Below are 22407 nucleotides of genomic sequence, written 5' to 3'. Positions count from 1 at the left end.
GCAATAAAGACCATATATTCCACAAATAAAAATCTTAAATGATTTTTGGCAATAATGATATTTATATTGTGAAAGATTTCTATGAATTAAAAACAATACAAAAGCAAAATTTCAACAGAATTATCTTACTTTTCTACCAGGTGCACTCTCTCTCTCTCTCTCTCTCACATAGACATACAGATACACACACACACACACACAAATAATTGTGTGCACTATATTTCTTTGTATGTATACATGCACACAAAAAGTGTGCATATTAATACACACATAAAAAGTCTCTCACACACATATTTGTGTGTGTGTATATAGGCTATAACAACTTTGGGAAGAATGATTTTCAAATCCTGAAATATATAAATATATAATTTAAAGTTTCGATAAACACTGTGAAAAAATGAGAACACTGTTAGAAAACTGCAGAATAAATATATCTAGTGACAGTCATAGTACAGTGATCCTGAGCAAGGAAGGTAAGTCTAAACTAAGAAAGCTCTTTTCTGTGCAAACAGAGCATCACAGCCCATTTCAGATTCATGTATGTGTCCTAATTCAAGCAGTATGCACATTCAGCATTTAGAAACTCTTGAAAACTCTTAAAAGTAAAATTGACTTTAATAGAAATATTAACAATCTCGAACATCACTGCTGAAGCATATGGGTCCTCATGTGTTTTCAGTTTCAGTAGGAGGCAAGGAAACTGGGATGTGTGAGGCGAAAGCAATATTCATACAGCTAAATATTTTTGGCTTGCAAAGTGTGACATTTCTCCTATGATTTATTATAAGCAGTTTACTATTAATTCTCTAACCATACAAAATAAGTCCTGTTTAGGTTATTTTTGTGAGATATTTGGGGGAAACTAATATTTGCATTCTGACTTCTTACTGGCATTAATTCACTAGCCTGGATTATCTGTCTTCACGGTTTCATTCCAATTTTATTTTACATGGCCATTAATACTACAGAGTCAAGATTTGCTTCTTCTTGCCAATAAGTTAATTTTCTCACAGGAGGATTCTCTGGGTGAAGGTCAGCTAAGTTCCCTTTATCATCCTCCAATACTGCATGCCTCTCATGTCTCTCTGAGCTGTCAGAAACTTTGTTTTACCATTTGCTGGTGGTATCTTTCTGATTAAAAACTATTGAAATAGTATATTCCCTTATTTCATTTTGAGTCTATATTAAAATTATTGGTAATGTCTGTTTTCTTTCGCTTTAATGATGTTTTTTGGTAAGAAACTCTCTGGGGCTTCAATGAAATGGGGCAATAGATGGGAAAAGTGATTGAAGACTTGGAAGAGCCATGATTAGAAAAAAGGGGGAGTGGATTAAACAAAAGGGAACACACCCAGTGACCGGTTGTTTAATGAGAGTTAAGCATTTGGAGACACGTTGGCCAATAGCTACCATAAACTCCTAATTATAGCACTTAGTGAACAACTCGTTCTGGTAAGTGATCTGAGAGGGAGTGGGAGATTTTATTTTCCAAAAATGGCTGCAAAACAATTTTAATCCCACATACTTCTCTAAAACATTTCCATGTCCATTAAGAGGAGAAATCCATGCCTCCCTCTCTAGAACCTGGATATACTTTTGTTACTTCTTCAGCTAATCAGGTAACATAGAAATAAATTATGTGAAAGCTTAGGCTAGGTTAATGAAAAGGAATACCTCTTCCACCATCCCCCCCCCCCCCCCGCCTCTCTCTCTCTCTGAGAAACTCATTTTTGTAATCCCATCACATTACGAAGAATCCCAGGCTACATGGAGAGGCTATATGTAGTTGATCTGAATGACAAGCTCAGCAAAGTTCCCAGCTAACACCCAGTATGAATTGCTAGACATGAAAGTCAGCAAGGTTGCAGGTAATTCCAGCCTGCAGACACGGAGATACCCAACCACGCCTTTGAGTCTTCCAGGTGAGGTTGCAGATGCAGGGGAATAGAAGCACATAATCTCTGCTGTTCTCTACTAGAATTCCAGATCTGCAGAATACGAATGCAGGAATGTGATAAATGGCTAATTCACACCACTAAGTTTTGGTATAATTTGTTGTGTAGAAATGGAAAAATCAGAGCAAAGAGAAAGAGGAGGATGAAAAACTTCTCAGTCTACTATGAAGGGGAAGAATTACAACCATTTTATGAAATCAGGCCAGTATGTCTTGACATGCTTCAATGTGCTATGGAGTGAAGTCATCTTGAGTAGTTTAGGTGCTATGATACTGAGTACCAGCAAAGTATTAGGAATATTAGTCTGGAGTACACAGAAAAATGCCCCAGCTCTTTTGAGCTCTGTGGTTTAGTAAAAATTATCTAGAGTTTTCCACAGAGAAATCAAATAAATATCCATGAGTTCATAGCAGTATAAATAAATGACTGAATAAATAAATATTTGGGGGAGAAGAAACATATCTTCCATGCAGAAGAACTTCAGGTAATTTAGACAGATAATTAGCCCTCAAATAGGTGAAGCTTAATTCCCCACAGCTTGTGTCAGTGGTGCATGGTGACCTTCTTCTCAAAAGAATAGCATGGAAAGGGGGGAAAAGAGTAACTTCATAGTTGAAAAATAGCTAGACGATCAGTGTCGTATCAACAGCACGTGCCCTTGTGTGCCCTTGTTGTAATGCGATGAGAATGCACTTTGCCTCTGTGGTCTTCCTCCCCAAAACCCATAATTTTAGTCTAATTATGACAAAGCCATCAAGTCAGCCGAAATTGGAAGACATTCTGCAAAATACCTAACAAGTACTCCTCACAACTATCAAGGTTATCAAAAACAAAAACTGAGACACTGTCACAGCCTAGTGGAGCCTTAGGAGACGTGAAAACTAAACGTAGTGTGGCATTATGGACAGGGTCCTAGGGGAAAAAAAAAAGGAAATTAGCTAAAATAAAGAAAATTTTAATAAAACAAGTACTCCTCACAACTATCAAGGTTATCAAAAACAAAAACTGAGACACTGTCACAGCCTAGTGGAGCCTTAGGAGACGTGAAAACTAAACGTAGTGTGGCATTATGGACAGGGTCCTAGGGGAAAAAAAAAGGAAATTAGCTAAAATAAAGAAAATTTTAATAAAACATGGACTTTAAAAAATTCCTTATCAATACAGGCTCATTCGCTGTGACAAACATACCATACTAATGTAAGATGTTAACAATATGGGAAACTGGGTGTAGAGTATATGGAATCCTATACTATCTTTGTAACTTTTCTATACATCTAAAATTACTTGAAAATAAAGTTTAGTTTGAAAAATTAACCAAGTATTTTCATAGTGAAAGCATTCAAGCTATTGTTTATCTCTGTGGTCATTCCAAGATCTGGAAGCAGGAATTAACTCTTGGTTCTGTACAACCCACACACCCACAGCGGGAGGACCGGCGAGAACCAGATGGTATTTTACGGTTTCAAGTGACAGTGGACTTTTGAATGAGGGACTAGGTCTAGAGGAGGGTGAGATGCTGGAAGCATGAAATAAACACAGACCTTCCTCTCACAGTTTTACATCATTATTTGCTAGTGACAGACTTTAATAAAATAAGCACTGAAATAAAAGTAGTTTTGTAACATTCTATATGGATACATTGTTCTCAGAATTTGTTATAGAAGAAATTTATGGAGTTTAAAAAGGTGCCCCTGAAAAAGCAAAAGCAAGGAGTATAATCTGAAGGAAGAGTAAGGGTTGCTTGATGAAGTGGGGTAAGGTTTGGGATGGGAGTCATTCCAGGCGGAGGACAGAACTTGTGCAAAGGCACAGTGGCAAGAAGTAGCTTAAAAGGTAATGTAAGTGATAGTGGCAGAAAAACAGAAAACAAAGGTGGGATCTAGATTAGAGGAAAGTGCATCTAAGTGATGGAACAGTCAGACGGGGCAGGACCAGTAAGATTTGAAGAAACTTTAACTTGGGAAGTCAACAATTACCCAAACACCCAGCTGCCAAGTGGCTGATCCAGGATTTAAAGCCATATTTGTTGCCAAAGTCTGAGCTTTTTCTAACATAATGTCTTGTCTTTCTATCAATGTCATCATCTGAATAAGGTTGCCCTTGTTCTATTTATAAACCGTGTGAGGGCATCTAAGTGCCAATATTACACTGAAAAAGAAAAAAAAAAAAAGTTTTAGAGGTAAGAGTAAATAACCAAAATTGTCTTTTACTGAAACATAAAAAATCAGGGCCACTTTTCTCACTAGTTGCCTGTGGCCCATCTGTTAAATGGAAGAAGCCCTCTCTGGGTTGCACAAGCTGAGAAGCCGCATGAATTCAGACTTTTCCAGGCAGAGCCTGACAGATGCAAACTGGCTTTGTGTGACTGTTGGGGAGCTCCGTGAGGAGGGGCACTGATGGCAGTGAGCTGCCCAGAATAATCAGAGCAGAAGGAGGGTTAGCAAAGGGCTGAACAAGCTCGGCAAAGCTCAAGTCATTGCCTCCGAGAGTTGAAATCTCCACAGAAGGGAGTTTCGCATATTGATTTCCTCATTCCTCTGCCTAGTGGCCCGGATCGCTAATTATCGCTTGGTGTCCTAGTCTCAGGCCAGACAGGAGAGGCATATGCTGAATATTCGAGTAGCAAATTTCTCCTTACGCCATTCACCATACACACACACACACACAAGATATTCAGATCTTAAAATATATTTTACTTTTTTTAAACTGAAAATTATTAAGGAGGTATAAGTGTTTTTGTTATGTGAGTGAATTGTATAATGCTGGTTAGGGGCCTTAGTGTGTATGTCAACAGAATAGTGTTCATGGTACCCAATAGGTAAGTTTTTATCCTTCACCTCCCTGCCTCTCCCCTTCTTGGTTTTTAATGTCCTTAACAGCTCTATGTACCTGTGTGTACCCATTATTTAGCTCCCACTTATTAGTGAGAACATGTCGTGTTTCTTTTTCCATTTCTGAGATACCTCACCTAGAATAATGATCTCCAGTTCCATCCAAGTTGCTGCAACTGATATTATTTTATTTCTTTTTATGGCTAAGTAGTACTCTATGGTTGTGGTCTCCAACCCCTGGGGCCATGGACCTGTACTGGTCTGTGGCCTGTTAAGGACCCCCACCTACACCCCTGTCCGTGGAAAAACTGTCTTTCATGAAACTCAGGAAGAGGAGTGGACAGGCGCACACAGCAGGAGGTGAGCGACTGAGAAAGTGAAGCTTTATCTGTATTTACAGCCATTCCCCATCGCTGGCATCACTGACTGAGCTCTGCGCCTCCCTCCCTCCTCCCCGTCCTGGAAAAATTGTCATCCAGGAAACCTGTGCCTGGTGCCAAAAAGGCTGGGGACTGCTGCTGAGTCTTGGACCCCCACAGTATTGTCTCATCAGTTCCACCCATGTGGGCTCCCTCGCCTCCCTAGTCCAGCTCCCAAACCTTCCCTTTGTGTCCCCCAGCAACCCACTCATGTCCTGTGGGTATGGCATCAGGGAGCTGCCAGATTGGGCACCCTGGATCCACTGCGGATCCTCACAGGGAAAAGCATGTGCCCCATGATCTGAGGAAACCTCAGACTGGAGGATGTGCCACCTGGGGAGCAGAGGCCTCTTACCAAATTCTCAGCTCAAACTGCTCTCCCGGTTTCAGTGGGTGGAGGAGGGGCAGGGGACCATAAGAGTCTGAGTGGAAGAAAGCCCATTCTCCAGCTTCTTGGGTCACTCTCCTTGGAGGGGAATCCCACAAGAAATGTTCAAGCTTTGGGATCACAGAAGTTCTCCCCACAGTTCCATGTTTGCCGCAGTGTTTGGGCTTATGGGAGCGGTAAAGCTCCCATGTGACTTGGTAGCCCACTCATCACTGAAGGAGTGTGGGAGGGAGAGAGGGATTCCCCGTACCCCTGCACTGGGCTCCAGGCCTCTCTGGGTTTGATCCTTACTTTACCCTCTCCCTTCTCTGCTTTGCAACTTTCTTCCATGAGGTCTCCAGCAGCCTCTGGCACTTCTCTCTATGACCTACACTAGAGCTGGTCCCCTCTCCCCTCTCCTTTATCTGAAACCTTTCCTTCCTTCCGGTACAGTCTGGCAAGCAATGTCCCCAGTCATCCATGTTGTCCCTCCCTCTGGATCTTTAGTTTTGTTTTTTAATCATAAAAAAATATTAACACATTTAGCACTGCTCAGCTTTTTCCTATTTTCTTTCACTTCCTTCTGGATTTCCCTTTATTCTTACTCAAGTGCATCTTTTGCTATTTCTCTTATTGAGGATTTCCGAATGGATCTCTTTTACTTAACTATGAAAAATGAATTTGACTGCCAAGATGAAAACCAAAATAAACTAATCTGTCTCTTACCTCTCCTCAGCCCTCTCAGAGATATTACTCTATTGTCTTCTGGAATCTACTGTAGTTGATGAGACATCTGCCGTCAGCCTACTTAACTTCACTGTGTAATCTGTCCCTCATTTAGAGCAGAGTTTAAGTTTTCTCTAATTTGTAGTTTCCCTAGGACATGTCTAGGCTAGGACTTCTTTGTATTTATCCTGCATGGGATTCAGAGAAACTCTGTGCTAGAAACCAACATCTTCCCTCAACCGAGGAAACACAAACTTAATTATCTTTTAAATGTTGCTTCTATACACTTCCCTCAATTTTCTCTCTGTGAAATACCTGCTTGATAGATGTGAAATTTCCAATCTGTTCTCCATTGCTCCAAATCTCTCACTTAAAAAAAAAACATATATATATATAATATGTTTTATATATATATATATATATATATATATAGCCTCTTTTGGTTTAGTTCTGGATAAATTTTTCACTACTCTCTCTAAAGTCACTAATTTTCTCATTATGTATTCCATTCAGTTACTCATCATACACACATGCAATTATATGTATAATTATGTATACTATATACAGTACATATGTAATAATTTCTGATCAGTGTCCTCCTTCTGGTTTCATTTCTGCCTCTGATTTTATTTACAACATCTAATTCTTTTCTGGGTAGGGTCTCACCACTCAGCTATTTGAACAAATTTTGTTCATCTTCCTTTTCTAAATCTCTAACAGAGTACTAAGGTTACAAGATTTCAAAAATATTTTCCCTAAATTTTTAATAAATGTCTTTACTCACACTATTTCTAATGGAGGTAGAGGGTCTTCCATTAACAGAATCATTTATTTAATAAAGTATGCTTATTTCCATCTGCTTATATATATATAGACATCAATACCTGTTAGATAGAGGGTCTATCCACAGTTAAGACATAGGTGCTAAGGCTGTATCTTTCATCTACTTATCTTTTCCATTTAAATCCTCTACACTTCATAGCTATTTAACTGTGAGTAATCTATGGAATGTCTCTCAGCCTGAGTTTCCGTATTAATATAATGGATATAGAGGCACCTTTCTTACCGGATTCTTATGAGAACTAAAAATGATTTTTTTAAAAAATGTGCCAAACATAAGGAAAATACACGTAATGTTGGCTCCTTTACTTTCACATTCTTATCATCCTCATTTTACTTAGGAGCTATGCTCAGGACAAGGAGAAAAATAAATAAAAGTCAGATCACTGACCTAAATCATCAACATTTTAACATATTAAACCGAATACTTGAGATTGCTGCCAAAATCTATTATTTTTATGATTCTTAGGTTATCATCCAAGAAGCCTGGAGACAGAAGCTTTGTGTGTAAGCCCCTGTGTAGGTGGGAAGATAAGAAAAGGGGGAAGATGTAGTGAGGCTTTCGATGAAACCATTTCTGAAAGCATCACTTAGTGAATGGAAAGAACTCCAATTTTGTTATACTGTTCAAATACACTGCTGACATTTGCAAACCTGTGACATAAGGCCTGACAGTCATTTAATAATTTATTTAGCAAATATTTCTGGAGCACCTTTTATGTGCCAGGCATTCTTCTAAATGCCGGAAATACAGAAGTAAACAAAACCATTTGTTACCATAAATATAAAAGACACTTCTTCACCTCCTAATTGTCATCAAGTATGCTCCTACAGAAGGAAATCCCCAGGGCTTTTGTTGAAACAAGCAGTACATGCGCAATGTTAAATAGTACTTTGTTCTTGCTAAATCAGATAACACACCATGTTTAGGCAACATCAGTAAGAGCATATGGTCTGTCTAAAGGCAAACTTTAACTCCTTGAAATCTTTCCTGGCCATATCACATGCAAAATAGTATGTTACATTTTTGGCACTATATTTAGTCACATTTTAAAACAAACTAGGGCATTCTTAGGATAGTAAGTGTTCTGATAGCCATGGAATGTAAGAATATTTCCTGGAACAAGCTAAATTTATTCTGGATGAAAGTGGACTTAGCTGTTATATGAAAGCAGTTTTTAAAATCTTCAAAATGTGGTGAAAGAGGGATTAGAAGTAATCTATATGCTTCTGGAGAGCATGATTAAAATTAACATCTGCTAGTACCATTACCTTCAAAATAAAATGCAAAATATTGCCTTAGCGCAGTGGTTCTCAAAGTGTTGTCCCTGGGAAGGAAGCAATAGCATCATTGCGGATATGTTAAACATGTAAATTCTTAATTTACTGAATCTGAATTTCTAGGGGCAGGATCCAGTAATCTATGTTCTAACAACTCCCCTCCCCAGTGGGTCTTATGTGTGTTAACCTATGAGATCCACTGACTTACTGTATAAGGTCTTCTCTACCTCTCCAGGGTGATCTTCTTCTACTTCAGCATGTGTGATTGTGACTTAGCCTCACTGAACTTCTCCACAAATTTTCAAAATCCCAGGCCTTATATGTGCTGTTAACTCTATTTTGAAACTCAATTCTTAATCTTTCCTCCCTGGCAAACTCCTACTCAATCATTAACATTCATCTTCTTTGTTCCTTCAGTACATCCCAGCGAGAGTTAGTTATCCTCTCTGAACTCCCACTATGTTTTTACTTATCAACATTAGATAATTCACCTGTTTAGACAAACACGTAACTGAGAGCAACTGGATTCCTTGTCATTGAACATTCCTGATTCTATGTGCTTTAATTATGCCTCTAGAGACACCCATTAAATTAATGTTTCAATGTGAATGCATGTGGGAAAAGTTCATGCTCACCAAATATGGTAGAAGTTCATGAAGACAGGTAAAGTTCAGTATGGATGGCTAAAGGGCCAGCAATCCTTTTGAAGAGTCTGGAGCCTTCTTTCATGGGCTCTCAATCAAGGGCAAAAGGAAAATTTAAGGAAAAATTCCTTGGGATAATATGGAGCCAGCAGACCTGCCTGATTTGCCCCTGACCCATATCATAAAGTCCAGTAAAGAATGAATAATCCAGAATACTAAGAAAAAGTTGAAAATCCGTAAGATATTCTCTCTCTTTCAGTTCCAAAGGGGGAAGGAAAAATATCAACACTTTCTCTGAGCCATAAATTTCGCCAATGACTTAAACAGAATTCAGCAGGAATCAAATGCAGTCCAATAGGCAAAGATGATAGCTAACATTTATTAATCAGTGTCTTAATTTGAGTACCCTCATAATTGGATCCTGAGACAAGCAGTCAAAATCAAGTGGTTTATTTGAGAAATGATCTCCAGAGATACTAGGGAGGGGGTGTACAAATGAGACGGGGGAAGGCAAAAAGCCAATATAGAGTGTATTCATGGGAAGGTGACTGCTGTCACAACTGGGGTTCAGGCCCATTGGTGACCTCTTGGAGACCTAACAGCAGCTGACTTGAGAGGAAAAATGAAATGGGGTATTTAACCACTAATTCCCATCAAGTCATTAGTTGCGGATTTTTCTTCAGAGCCAGTCATTCTCTGGGGACAGAGAAAGACCTTAGCAAAGAGTCCCGCATATCAGAGTGTTCAGGAACAGCAAGGGCCAAGTGTTTATGAATGAGGCTTAGCATTTGCTATAGACGAACTATCGTAAGCATATGCACATATTTTACCAACATTATCTCCTGTGTCCTTATCAACAGCCCTATGAGTTAAGCACTATTATAATACTATTAGCATTTCTACTTAACAGATGAAGAAATTGAAGCAAAGACAGGTTTAATGATTGCCCAAGGCAACCATGCATAGGAAAGAGAAGAACTGACTTGGTATTCTGAACTCAGAGTTCATGTTTTCAAAAACACACCCAGAAATTGCTATCTGTCTGTAATCTAAGATCAAATAAGTTTCTCAAATCTTGAATCTCCCCATCCCTGCATAAATATAGTTATTTCCAATAACTTGCCATTTTTCTTCCACATTCCATGCTTAATTACAACTGTCAATCTTTCATGCTCACCAAATACTCCCTTGGGAGTTAGTCATAGTGCCTTCAAATATTCAACTTTGTGAATCTTTTTCTATTTCCTAGTATTTTTTTATAATAATTACATTATCTAAATTGGTTTGCATGTATCAAACATTCAATTATTATTGTATACCTCATCTTCTCTTCTCCCAGGCATTACTCATGGTGAACTCATTTTCTCTTATGTGAAACCAACAGTCATTCTCTTTGTGATTTCTTGACTAACTTAGACTTTCAGTGGAAAGCACCAGAGCAGAATACTTAAGACCATGAAGGGAAAATTAAGCATGAAAGACTTGTAAAAGAATTTACTTCTTCCTGAATTTTGCTGTCCTTTAAAGCCAATGATGAATATTTTTCAAAGTGTTTTCTATCCCCATTTTTTTAATCCTCTCCTTGACCATGAAATATTCTAGTAGAGAAGTACATGCTATAAATGGCTCAATAGTTTACTGAACTAACACATCAATATTATCAAACAATGAGGTTGATTTATTTAGTGACCGATCAAATCAACAGACTGGTTAGAGAGGTTTGTAAACACAGTCACAGACGGTGCAGTGATCAATTTCATTCTCCTGAAAGGCTTCACCAATATTCTGAAGATCCAAGCCACAGGGAACCATGGTACTGTTGTGTCCTATACATGACCTTGTTTTTCAATTTCTCTGGTACAGTGTCAGCAGCACTCGTTTCAAATTACCCACTGGGATAATGTCTCACATTTACAATCCAGAGAGAATGATAAATTCTTGAATCTAAAATGGTGTACTTCTCAAAGAAACCTGCTGTCAATACAGTTGCTTCAAATTTTTATTCCAACTCCTCCTTTGTTTTATATCTCATTATGTAAAGAAATCTAAGCTCTGGTTAGCCTGAACTTTTTTAAGAATCCATAGAAAATGTATTGGTCATTCCTTTTTTGCTTTGATCTGTGTTTACTGAAGGTATTTTTACCATGACCTTAAATAATTTCCTGAACAAATACTGTTGTTAAAATTCTCCATTAAAAAAATTAGCACCAATATCAGCAAGAGATGTATCTTTCAAATAGATTCCATTTACATTCTACTTTGTCAAAAGACATGGGTAAGAATATTTATAATACTGAAAATATACTAATAGAAAGTCATAAAATGCCTTCATTACTTAACTCATTTTAAAACTTATTTGTACATTTATTTCAACAGATATTTATTGATTCTCTATAACCTTCCAAATATTTTACTAGCTCCCAGGGTTAATCATGAGCAAAAGGAAACATTGTCCTGACCTCATGGAACTTATAGTCAATGCAGTAATCACAAATTAATTAAGTAATTAGACCAAAAAATGTAAAGTTTCCAAAATTATCAGAATTAAAGATTGAGTTACAGAAAAATCAATTAATGTAATCTATCATGTCAACAGGCCAAATAAGAAAAATTGCATGTTCATATCAACAGATGCAAAAAAGATATTTGATAAAACTCAACACCTGTTTAATATAAAAACTCACTAAACTGCAGATACATAGTTTTTGAACTTGAAAAAAATTATCTACAAAAAACCTATAGCTATGGGAGGCAAGATGGCACATGAGAAACACTTCCGACCAGAGTATCTCTGAAGGAAGTAAAGATTTTAGAAGAAAGTGAAAAAAACAGACAGACAGACAAACATAGATTGGATGAGGGTCAGGAGGAAGAGTGTCTGAAGCTACAGAAGACTCCACGGGAAGAGGCTGTGGAGCAGAACTGGAAGGAGAAAGGCATCAGAAGGGTCTAAACCCTGAGAGGCTTGAAAGAAATAACAATTGAACAAAATAAGTAAAGAGAGATATTCCATATTTTTGAATAGGAAGACTCAATATTGTCAAGATATCAATTCTTTTCAGTATTTATATATACATTCAATGCATTCCAAATCAAAATCCCAGCAAGTTATTTTGTGGATATTGACAAAATGATTCTAGAGCTTATCTGGAGAGGCACAAAAACAAGAATAGCCAACATAATACTGAAGAAGAACAAAGTTATAGGACTAACACTATGTGACTTCAAGTGTTACTATAAAGCCACAATAATCAAGACAGTGTAGCACTAGCAAAAGAATAGAAAAATTCAATAGGAAAGAACAGAGAGCCCAGAAATAGATCCACATACACACAATCAACTAATCTTTAACAAATGAGGCCGGGCGTGGTGGCTCACGCCTGTAATCCTAGCACTCTGGGAGGCCGAGGTGGGCGGATCGTTTGAGCTCAGAAGTTCGAGACCAGCCTGAGCAAGAGCGAGACCCCATCTCTACTAAAAATAGAAAGAAATTATATGGACAGCTAAATATATATAGAAAAAATTAGCCGGGCATAGTGGTGCATGCCTGTAGTCCCAGCTACTTGGGAGGCTGAGACAGGAGGATCGCTTGAGCTCAGGAGTTTGAGGTTGCTGTGAGCTAGGCTGACGCCACGGCACTCACTCTAGCCTGGGCAACAGAGTGAGACTCTGTCTCAAAAAAAAAAAAAAAAAAAAAAAAACACAAACAAACAAATGAGCAAAGGCAATACAATAGAGCAAAGACAATCATTTCTGTCAACAAATGGTGCTGGAATTACTGGTCATCCACATGCATAAAAATGAATTTAGGTACAGACTTCACACCTTTGAGAAAAGTTAACACAAAATAAATCACGGATAAAATACAAAGCACAAAACTGTAAAACTCCCAGAAGATAACATAGGAGGAAATTTAGATGACCATGGGTTTGGTGATAACTTTTTTAGATATAACATCAAGTGCATGATCCATGAAGGAAAGAATTGATAAGCTGGAATTCATTAAAATTAAAAATTTCTGCTCTGCAAAGGTATTATCAAGAGAAAAAAATACGACAGACCTGTTGAAAATATTTCAAAAGGTAAAGGACTGCTATTCAAAATATTCAAAAGAATTCTTAAAACTCAATAGTAAGGAGAAAAACAATTTAAAAAAGGGTCAAAAACCTTAGAAAATACCCCATGAAAGAAGATATACAGATGCAAATAGGTATATGAAAAAATGTTCCACATTATGTATCATCAAGGAAATGCAAATTAAAACAACACTGAGATACCTCTACACACTATTAGAATGGCCAAAATCCAGAATTCTGACAAAAACATATGTTGGTAAGGAGATGGAGCAACAAGGGCTTTCATTCATTTCTCGTAGGAGTGAAAAGTGGCACAGCCACTTTGGAAGATAGCTTGGTGACTTCCTACTAAATTAAACGTCTTCTTACCCTGTGATCCAGTCATTTCAGTCTTTGGTATTTGCCCAAAGAAGTTGAAAAGGGATGTCTGAACAAAAACTTGTACATAGATGTTTATAGCAGCTTTACTCATAATTGCCAAAACTTGAAAGCAATGAATAAACTGCAGCACAACCAGATAATGGAATATTATTTGGCACTATCAAGCCATGAAAAGACACAGAGGAAACGTCAACATTTATTATTAAGTAAAAGAAGCCAGTCTGAAAAGTCTACATACTATATGCTTCCAACCACATGACATTTTGAAAAAGGAAAAACTATAGAGACAGTAAAAAATCGGGGTTTTTCAGCAGACGGAAGGAGTGAATAGGCGGAGCACAGATGTTTAGGGAAGTGAAATTACTTTGTATGATACTATAATGGTAGATACATGGCATGATAAATCTCTTCAAGTCTACAGACTATACAGCACTGAGAGTGAACCCTAATGCAAATCATAGGCTTTGGGTGATAATGACGTATCAATGTAGGTCCATCAATTCTAGCACACGCACCCTCTGGTGGGGGATGTTGGTAATGGCGGAGGCTGTGTATGTGTGTAGGAAGGGGGTATATGGACCATCTCTGTATCTTCCTCTCAATTGTGCTGTGAACCTAAAACTACATAAAATATAAAGTCTATTAAAATTAAAGAAGTGCCATGAGAATATATGTAATAGGAATTTTAGACTGTCAGGAAAATCTATAGTGGTTACTTTGGGCAAGTGATAGTTTACTTGCAATCTGAAGTGTGAGTAGGCATTCATTAGACAGGGCAGAGAAGAAAAATTCCAGGTGGAGGGAAACAGGTGGAAGCATACCCTGGAGCACTAGGATGTCTGGTAAGTCTTAGGAGTGGAAGAAAGCCAGGATGGTTGGAGCACAGAATCCAAGGAGGAGTAAGGCAGAGGAGCTAGGTAGAAGCCAGACCAAACATAACTCTGAATTATACTATTAGGGTTTTGCCTTGCATCTGAGAATAATGAGAAGTTGACTCTAGCATTTTAAGCAAAGATAGGGAATGACACGATTAGAACTTTGGTTTAGAAAAACCATTTAAGTATGAAAATGATTGGAGAAGATCAAGGATGGAGGTAGGTAAACTGGTTAGGAGGTCACTGAAACATTTCACCAAACTGATAGCATTCAGATAACTGTGTGGGACAGGGAAGATTTTAGCAAAGTACCAGGTGCATTGCAAATGATCAATGTTATAGGTTTCTATGGTTACTATTATAATAAAAAATCAATGTATATTTTTTGTGCAAATCCTTTTTAAAATCTAATTTGTATTTTTCTCAACTTGTGAACTAGTAATTTTTTTTTAACTTAAAATACCTACAGGTGGAACATCCCTAATTTGAAAATCCAAAATCCAAAAGGCTCCAAGATACCTTAAAGAGATACAAGTAGACCTACCATTTGATCCAGCAATCCCATTATTGGGCATCTACCCAAAAGAACAAAAGACATTGTATAAAAAAGATATCTGCACTCAAATGTTTGTAGAAGCACAATTCACAATTGCAAAGATGTGGAAACAACCCAAGTGCCCATCAATACATGAGTGGATTAAAATGTGGTGTATGTATACCATGGACTACTACTCAGCTATAAGAAACAATGGTGATCTAGCACCTCTTGTATATTCCTGGATAGAGCTGAAACCCATTCTACTAAGTGAAGTATCCTAAGAATGGAAAAATAAGCACCACATGTACTCACCATCAAATTGGTTTCACTGATCAACACCTAAGAGCACATATAGGAATAACATTAATCGGGTGTTGGGCAGACGGGGTGGGGAGGGGATGGCTGTATGCATACATAATGAGTGCGATGTGCACCATCTGGGGGATGGACATGCTCGAAGCTCTGACTCCGGGGGTGGTGGGCAGAAGGGCGATATACACAACCTAAATTTTTGTACCCCCATAATATGCTAAAATTTTAAAAAAGGCTCAAAAATCCAATGCTCAAGGAAACATGATGCTCAAAGGAAATGCTCATTGGACTATTTTGGGTTCCAGATTTTCTGATTTGGGGTACTCTACCTGTAAGTATAACGCAAATGTTCCAAAATACAAAATAATTCAAAATCTGAAACATTTCAGACAAGGTATATTCAATCTATATTTATGTTTGAAATTTGGAAGTATTAAAAAAGGAACGATATTTTTAAAGAAATTAATTTCTATGTTTGAGATATTATTTTAACATATTATCTCCCTGTCTTTTTGCTGAGCTTTTTCCTTGGGCTTTCTTCAGCATTGGGTTCATAGGGTCACACTGTTCACACAGTGTGGTAAAATTTTTTTTGATTTAAAAAATGTAACAAACATTCATTTCCTACCACATCAAATACTCTTTTATTTTTATTTTCTTATCTTTATCATTGTTATTTTAACTAAAATGTTTGGTGGTTTTTTTGAGTTTTATTCTTGAACTTCTTTTAGTGAAGTGCAAACATGATATAATACCCTAAAGTTCTTTCAAAGGGAGAGCAACTACACCTGGGAGAAAAAAAGGTGAATTAGACACCTGGAGATGTTCCAAATGTGCATTTTCTTAATAATTAGCACATCACACATCTAGTTAGCATCTCATAAATAACCATAGAGTGTGTATTTAATGAATCATTTTGCATTGCACTGTCAGAGGTTAACAGGAAAGCAAAATGGTTTGCTTATTTTAAAATGAGATGCAGTTGTTCTTCTAGCATACTATGACTAAAAAATAATGAAATGCAACAAATAAGCATCCATCATACTAGTTTTAAAAACAGATAGCAATAGATATGTACAAATCTGTATCTGTCACACCTGTCAAAACACCCTGTATTTATAATATATGTGTTAGAAAATAGCTATCTATATACATTTATGTTATGGCAAGTATATGAATATGCATGTTTAGTGTAATTGTACATTTCCTTTTTAATCCAAGCCTTTCTGTCAAAATCTTGTCCCAAGTTATACTTTGATGATGTGCACTCTTTCCTTTTTTCTTGTCTGTAAGAAAAGAGGCTTGTGAAAACAGAAATCATCAGTATTTTTCTCTTCAAAATGTCTTTTTAAATTTCCTATTGAATCCATGTTTTAAAATATTTCTTCTGTTAATGAGGTTAATTTTGAAAATAAATTTCAGTTCTCCATTTCTGGGTTAAATCCATCTCATAATTAAGTGGGTTAAAACAACTATTTATATTTCATCATTCTGGAAGTCAATTGGGCAATACTTTTGCTGGTCTCACCTGGGCTCATTCATGTGTATTCTGCCAGCTGGTGGCTTGGATGTAGGAGGGTGTGAGTTGGCCTCTCTCGTATGTCTGGGATCTCAGCTGGGACAGACAGAATGGCTGGGATTACTGGGTCTCCCTCTCCACAAGGTCTTTCATCTCAGTCTTATTCAGAGTGGGGAGGTCACGGTTTGAAGAGAAGAAAAAGCTACAGCTCCAAGGATCTTAAGGTCTAGCTTTTAAAGTTTAACAGTATCATTTCTACCACATTCTATTGGTGAAAACAAGTCCTAAATTCAGCTCATAATCAAGGCATAAGGTTACAGATTCTACCTCTCCATAGATGAGCTACAAAATATCATGAGTGTGTTATTCTACCTACCATAATATATGGTGGAAGAATAAATCAATCATCAAAGTTATATTTTTGCTAAACGGAGTTTCTAATTTTTAGCCCCTCCCCTCATCCTGGCTCTGAGATCTACAGTCACAGACATGCTTCAATAGATGAAATGAAACAGAATATTCAACTGCAGCAAAGACACAGGAATCTGAAATTCAATGTTATAAAGTTCTAGCTCTCTTTAGAATAACCTCACCCTTGTGCTAAAACAGGAAATCTGGCACTTCTCTATAAAACTCTTTAATCCATACCACAATTCTCTCCTTCCTAAAACATCCTGGAACATAGTCCCAAAGATGAGGACTTTCTTTCCTTAAGTTGGTTTGTTTTGTTCTCACACAAGATAGTACTGCAGTAACATTTCAGGTGTGCCATCTTCCCACTTAACTTTCTGAACAATTTCCAAGGTCAACTTTCCGCTTTTTTTTTTTTTTTTTTTTAAAGCATTGTGTTCCGATGTGCACGTGATAATCAATTTCTTTACTGTCCTGCTATATTCCTCCAACACCCACTTATTTTTTAAAAATATTTTATTAACTGTGATAATTGTGTTTTTTTCAAGGGGGTTTGTGCAATATAGCAAATAGTTTGCTGAGTCCTCAGTTTCATTGCTAATATCCATGGCCTCTCTGATTCCAGAGATTCCAGTTTTGGAGACATTGTCTTCAGTATTTGAACTTCTGGATAAATGGAACAGTCTTCTTTGCAAAACTATGTCATGTGGCTATAAAGAATAAAAGGGAACAGATTCCAGCAAATATTTAAGAAGGAAAATCACCGGGAACATGGAGCTATACAAAGGACAGTACTGAGATATCCAAGGTAGGATTGGCAACAAGTGTCAGGAACTGATCACTCTAAGTGCTGAAGGAAATATTTTGTTCCACATTTTTTAACACTGAGGGAAAGCATTTTCATAGGAGGGCACTTGTAATAATTAATCTGAGAAAAAATATGTTTTTAAACATGCTATTCATGTTAAAATAGTTTCTTTAAGTTATAGGACCTCTCAGAGGCTGAAATAATGCTGAATATGCATTTACAAAAAGGTGAGTTTTCTCTGATGTTTAGTGCCACCCACACAGAACAATGGGCTTTCCTTTGATCCAGCTAGTGCCGTGCAGATGTCATGACCATGACCTGTTCTGGAGGAGAAAGGCTTTTACAAGTACCCTAGGACATGAGCAGGTGCGTATTCACATGGGACATTTGATATATGTGGCTTGTTTCTGATGGCCACAGTAAGTCTTGGAAAACGCATGATATCACTTCTGCTGGTCCATCCATGGAAGATGCACAGGCTACTGATGATGGCGGCTACCCTGAAACTAGTGACCCTCACCCTGAGGGGCATGCTGGCTTTGATACTTACCTTAGAGGGCATGCTTCCTTACTGGAATAGGGATTGAATGCATAGCTTCTGATTCTTTTGAACTCTAAGGAAATTGTGTTCAGCATTTTATATTGCCATCTCCACAGTCTTTTGTCATTTACCTCTCCCTCCCCTTATAGATAATTTCCAGTGCAAACTCAATTTACTCTCATCAAGTCTTTGCTGAGGCTTGACAGAGGGATAGTCTGGTTCTTTGTTGCCCTTTCAAACTCATTTTTTAATGGAATAAATTCTATATCGTAATGACATTTAGGGTTTTCCATTTTGTTTATCAAAAGCTCAATTTGGAAGTCAAGAAATTTTAATATTGTCTGATTTTTTTCTCTTTTATCAGTGCCCCTAACCAGGAAAAAGGGCTGCCCATTATAAAACAGAGAAAATAAAGGGAAATTAATTTATCAAGATATTTTCTTCCTGTGTACTGCTAAGAGTACATTATCATTATGCAAAAAGAACATTTTTTCCCTAAATTGGTAGGACCACCTTGTTTTTTAATTAGTGAATTTCATGTAATAGTATTCCATGAAAGAGATTTGAGAAAATTGCCTGTATCACTGAGTAAAAGACTATAAAATGTTAGATGGGGAGAATCTAAAGATGTCCCGGCCCATTTCCCTGAGCTTTAGGACCCTCATCTGTAATTCGAGGAGTTTGCAGTGTCTTGATGGACAGTAGAACAGCCAATATTTCTATGAATTTGACAATTAACAAAAAAATATTTACATCCACTTTATTATTTGATTCTCAAAGACCAGGGCTTAATTTGTCAATTCTCAAATGTAAGAACTGAGTTTCAGATGCTATGAAATTTTCCCTCAGTTGTGAAATTATTACAAGTCTAAACTGGAACTAGAATTCAAGTTGCTAAGATGCCCCAGCCAAAGTCATTTTCACACTACCTAAATGTTTAAAATGTAGTTACTGTTGATTGATTAATCTTTCTATGGTCTTTATTCCTTATCTTCTTTAACTTCCAAATTATTTCCTTCTTTCCTTTATTCTATAGTTCCATAATTTATTGTGTCATTGATTTACCAACACTCTAATTCAGCAAATATTTAACAGCTACTTGTTATCATATAGAAACTGTGCTAGATACGTGAGACAAAAATCGTGAGCAAAAATAGGTATGATCCCTATCCAGTTGGAACTTGTATTTTAATGGGAGACTAAAATCAAATACTGAATCATACAACTACAACTATGATAGGTTTCTATAAAAGTAAGTACAAGGTGCATTGTACCCCATGGCCTGAGGGAAAATGACGACCATCTTAATAACTGAAATGTAGAGGCAAAATACTTAAAGCATGTGCCAAGTATTCTTCTAATTTTTTTTTAATTTCAAAATATTAAGTGGGTACAAATGTTTTTGTTACATGGCTTGAGTCAGGACTACAAATGTGTCCATCACCTGAATAGTGTTCATTGTACCTGTTAGGTGGATTTTTACCATCCCCTCTCCTCCCTGCTCCCTCTGCTTGATTTCCAATGACTTTTATATCCCTGTGTGAACTTGTGTGCCCAATGGTTAGTTCCAATTTACTAGAGAGTACATGTGGTGTTTGTTTTTCCATTCTTGAGATACTTTTCTTAGGATAATTTTCTTCAGCTCCGTCCAAATTGCTGCAAAAGGCATTAATTCATCCTTTTTTATGGCTGAGTAGTACCCTCTGGGTGTGTGTGTGTGTGTGTGTGTCTGTGTGTGTATACCATATACACACCTCATCTTGCTAATCCACTCATGAATTGATGGGCACTTGGGTTGATTCCAGATCTTTGTGATGATGAATTGTGCTGCAATAAACATTTGAGTGCAGCTGTCTTTCTGATATAATGACTTCTTTTCCTTTGGATAGATACCCAGTAATGGGATTGCTGGATCGAATGGTGGGTCTACTTTTAGTTTTTTGAGAAAACCCCATACTGTCTTCCATAGGGATTGTACTAATTTTCAGTCCCTCCAACAGTGTATAAGTGTTCCTTTCTTTCTACATCTGTGCCAGCATCTACTGTTTTTGCACTTTTTAATAAACGCCATTCTAACAGGGGTAAGGTGATATCTCACCATGGTTTTAATTTGCATTCTCCTGATGATTAGTGATGTTGAGCATTTTTTTGTATGTTTGTTGGCCATTTGTCTATCCTCTTTTGAAAAACTTCTGTTCATGTCTTTTGACCACTTTCTAACGGGCTTGTTTGTTCTTCTCTTACTGATTTCTTTGAGTTCTTTGTAGATTCTGGATATTAGCCATTTATTGGATGCGTAGATTTTGAATATTTTCTCCCATTTTGTAGGTTGTCTATTTGCTCTGTTGATTATTTCTTTAGCTGTGCAAAAGCTTTTTAACTTAATCAAGTCCCATTTATTTATTTTTATTGTTGCTGTAATTGTCACTGGCATCTTAATCATAAATTCTTTGCCTAGACCAATACCTAGAAGAGTTTTTCCTACATTTTCTTCTAGAATTATTATGGGTTCATGCTTTACATTTAAGTCATTTATCCATCTTGAATTAATTTTTGTGAGTGGTGAGAGATAGGGGTCTTCTTTCATTCTTCTGCATGTGGCTCTCCAATTATCCCAGCACCATTTATTGAATAGGGCTTTCCCCCAGTGTATGTTGTTGTCAACTGCTTTGTCAAAGATCCATTGGCTATAGGTCTATGGTGTTATGTCTGGGTTCTCTAGTCCATTCCATTGATCTATGTCTGTTTTTGTACCGATAACATGCTTTTTTGGTTACTATAGCCTTGTAGTATAGTTTGAAGTCTGGTAATGTGATGACTCCACTTTTGTTGTTTTTGCCTGAGATTTCTTTGGCTATTTGGGCTCTTTTCTTATTCCAAATGAAACAGACTTTTTTTTTTTTAAGATCTGTGAAATATGCCACTGGTATTTTGATGGAGGTTGTACTCAATCTATAAATCACTTTGGATAGTATGGACATTTTAACAATGTTGATTCTACCAATCCATAACCATGATATGTTTTTCCAGTTGTTGTGTCATGTGCAATTTATTTCTTCAGAATTTTGTAGTTCTCCTTATAGATCTTTCACCTCCTTAAGTATATTCCTAGGTAATTTATTTTCTTTGTAGCTATTGTGAATGGTATTGAGTTTTTGATTTTGAATATTTTTAGCATTTAAACTTCCCCAAAGCTACTTAGTGCTACAGTATATATTCACACACATGTGTGCATGGACACAACAGCAAGGCAACAGACAATTTAAAAGAAAACTTGTCAAATATCATATAGCTCTTAACTATGCCTTACTTCATATTTTCCATTGACACCACAACACTTTCTTTAGGAGTGGAATGTTGAAGCTGATAGAACCAGATTTCTCAGTCTTGGCTCTATTGACATTTTGAGCTGGATAATAACATGTTATGGAAGGCTGTCCTGTGCAATGTAGGATGTTTAGCAGCATCCTTGGCTTTTACCCAACAGGTGCCAGTAGCACATCCTTCCCCAGTTGTGATGATCAAGATTGTCTCTAAGCATTGTGAAGTGTCTTGTGGGGTTGGGGAGTTAGTGGGTGTAAAATCCTTCCCAGCTGAAGATCACTGATATGGAAAGGCATAAAGTATTTTGCTTTTGTTTTTGTTGTGCTAAAACATGGCTAAATATACAGATGGATTGATAATTATGTCAATGTATGTGCTAGTGCTCCTTATGAAAAGATGTAATACAGCCACTTTCTCTGTCTTTTTTATTTAAATTCTCTTATCCAAAGCCTTATGAGAGTGGAGAATACAAAGAGCATAGATCAGGTTTTATGCTGGGTATTATGTGAACAGCCATGTCACTATTTCCATAATTAATGACTTTCTACCATTTTAGCTC

Source organism: Eulemur rufifrons, chromosome 23 (assembly GCF_041146395.1).
Source record: "Eulemur rufifrons isolate Redbay chromosome 23, OSU_ERuf_1, whole genome shotgun sequence".
In the NCBI taxonomy this organism is placed as follows: domain Eukaryota; kingdom Metazoa; phylum Chordata; class Mammalia; order Primates; family Lemuridae; genus Eulemur; species Eulemur rufifrons.
The sequence above is the reverse complement of the archived record's forward strand: the minus strand, read 5'-3'. Positions refer to the sequence as shown.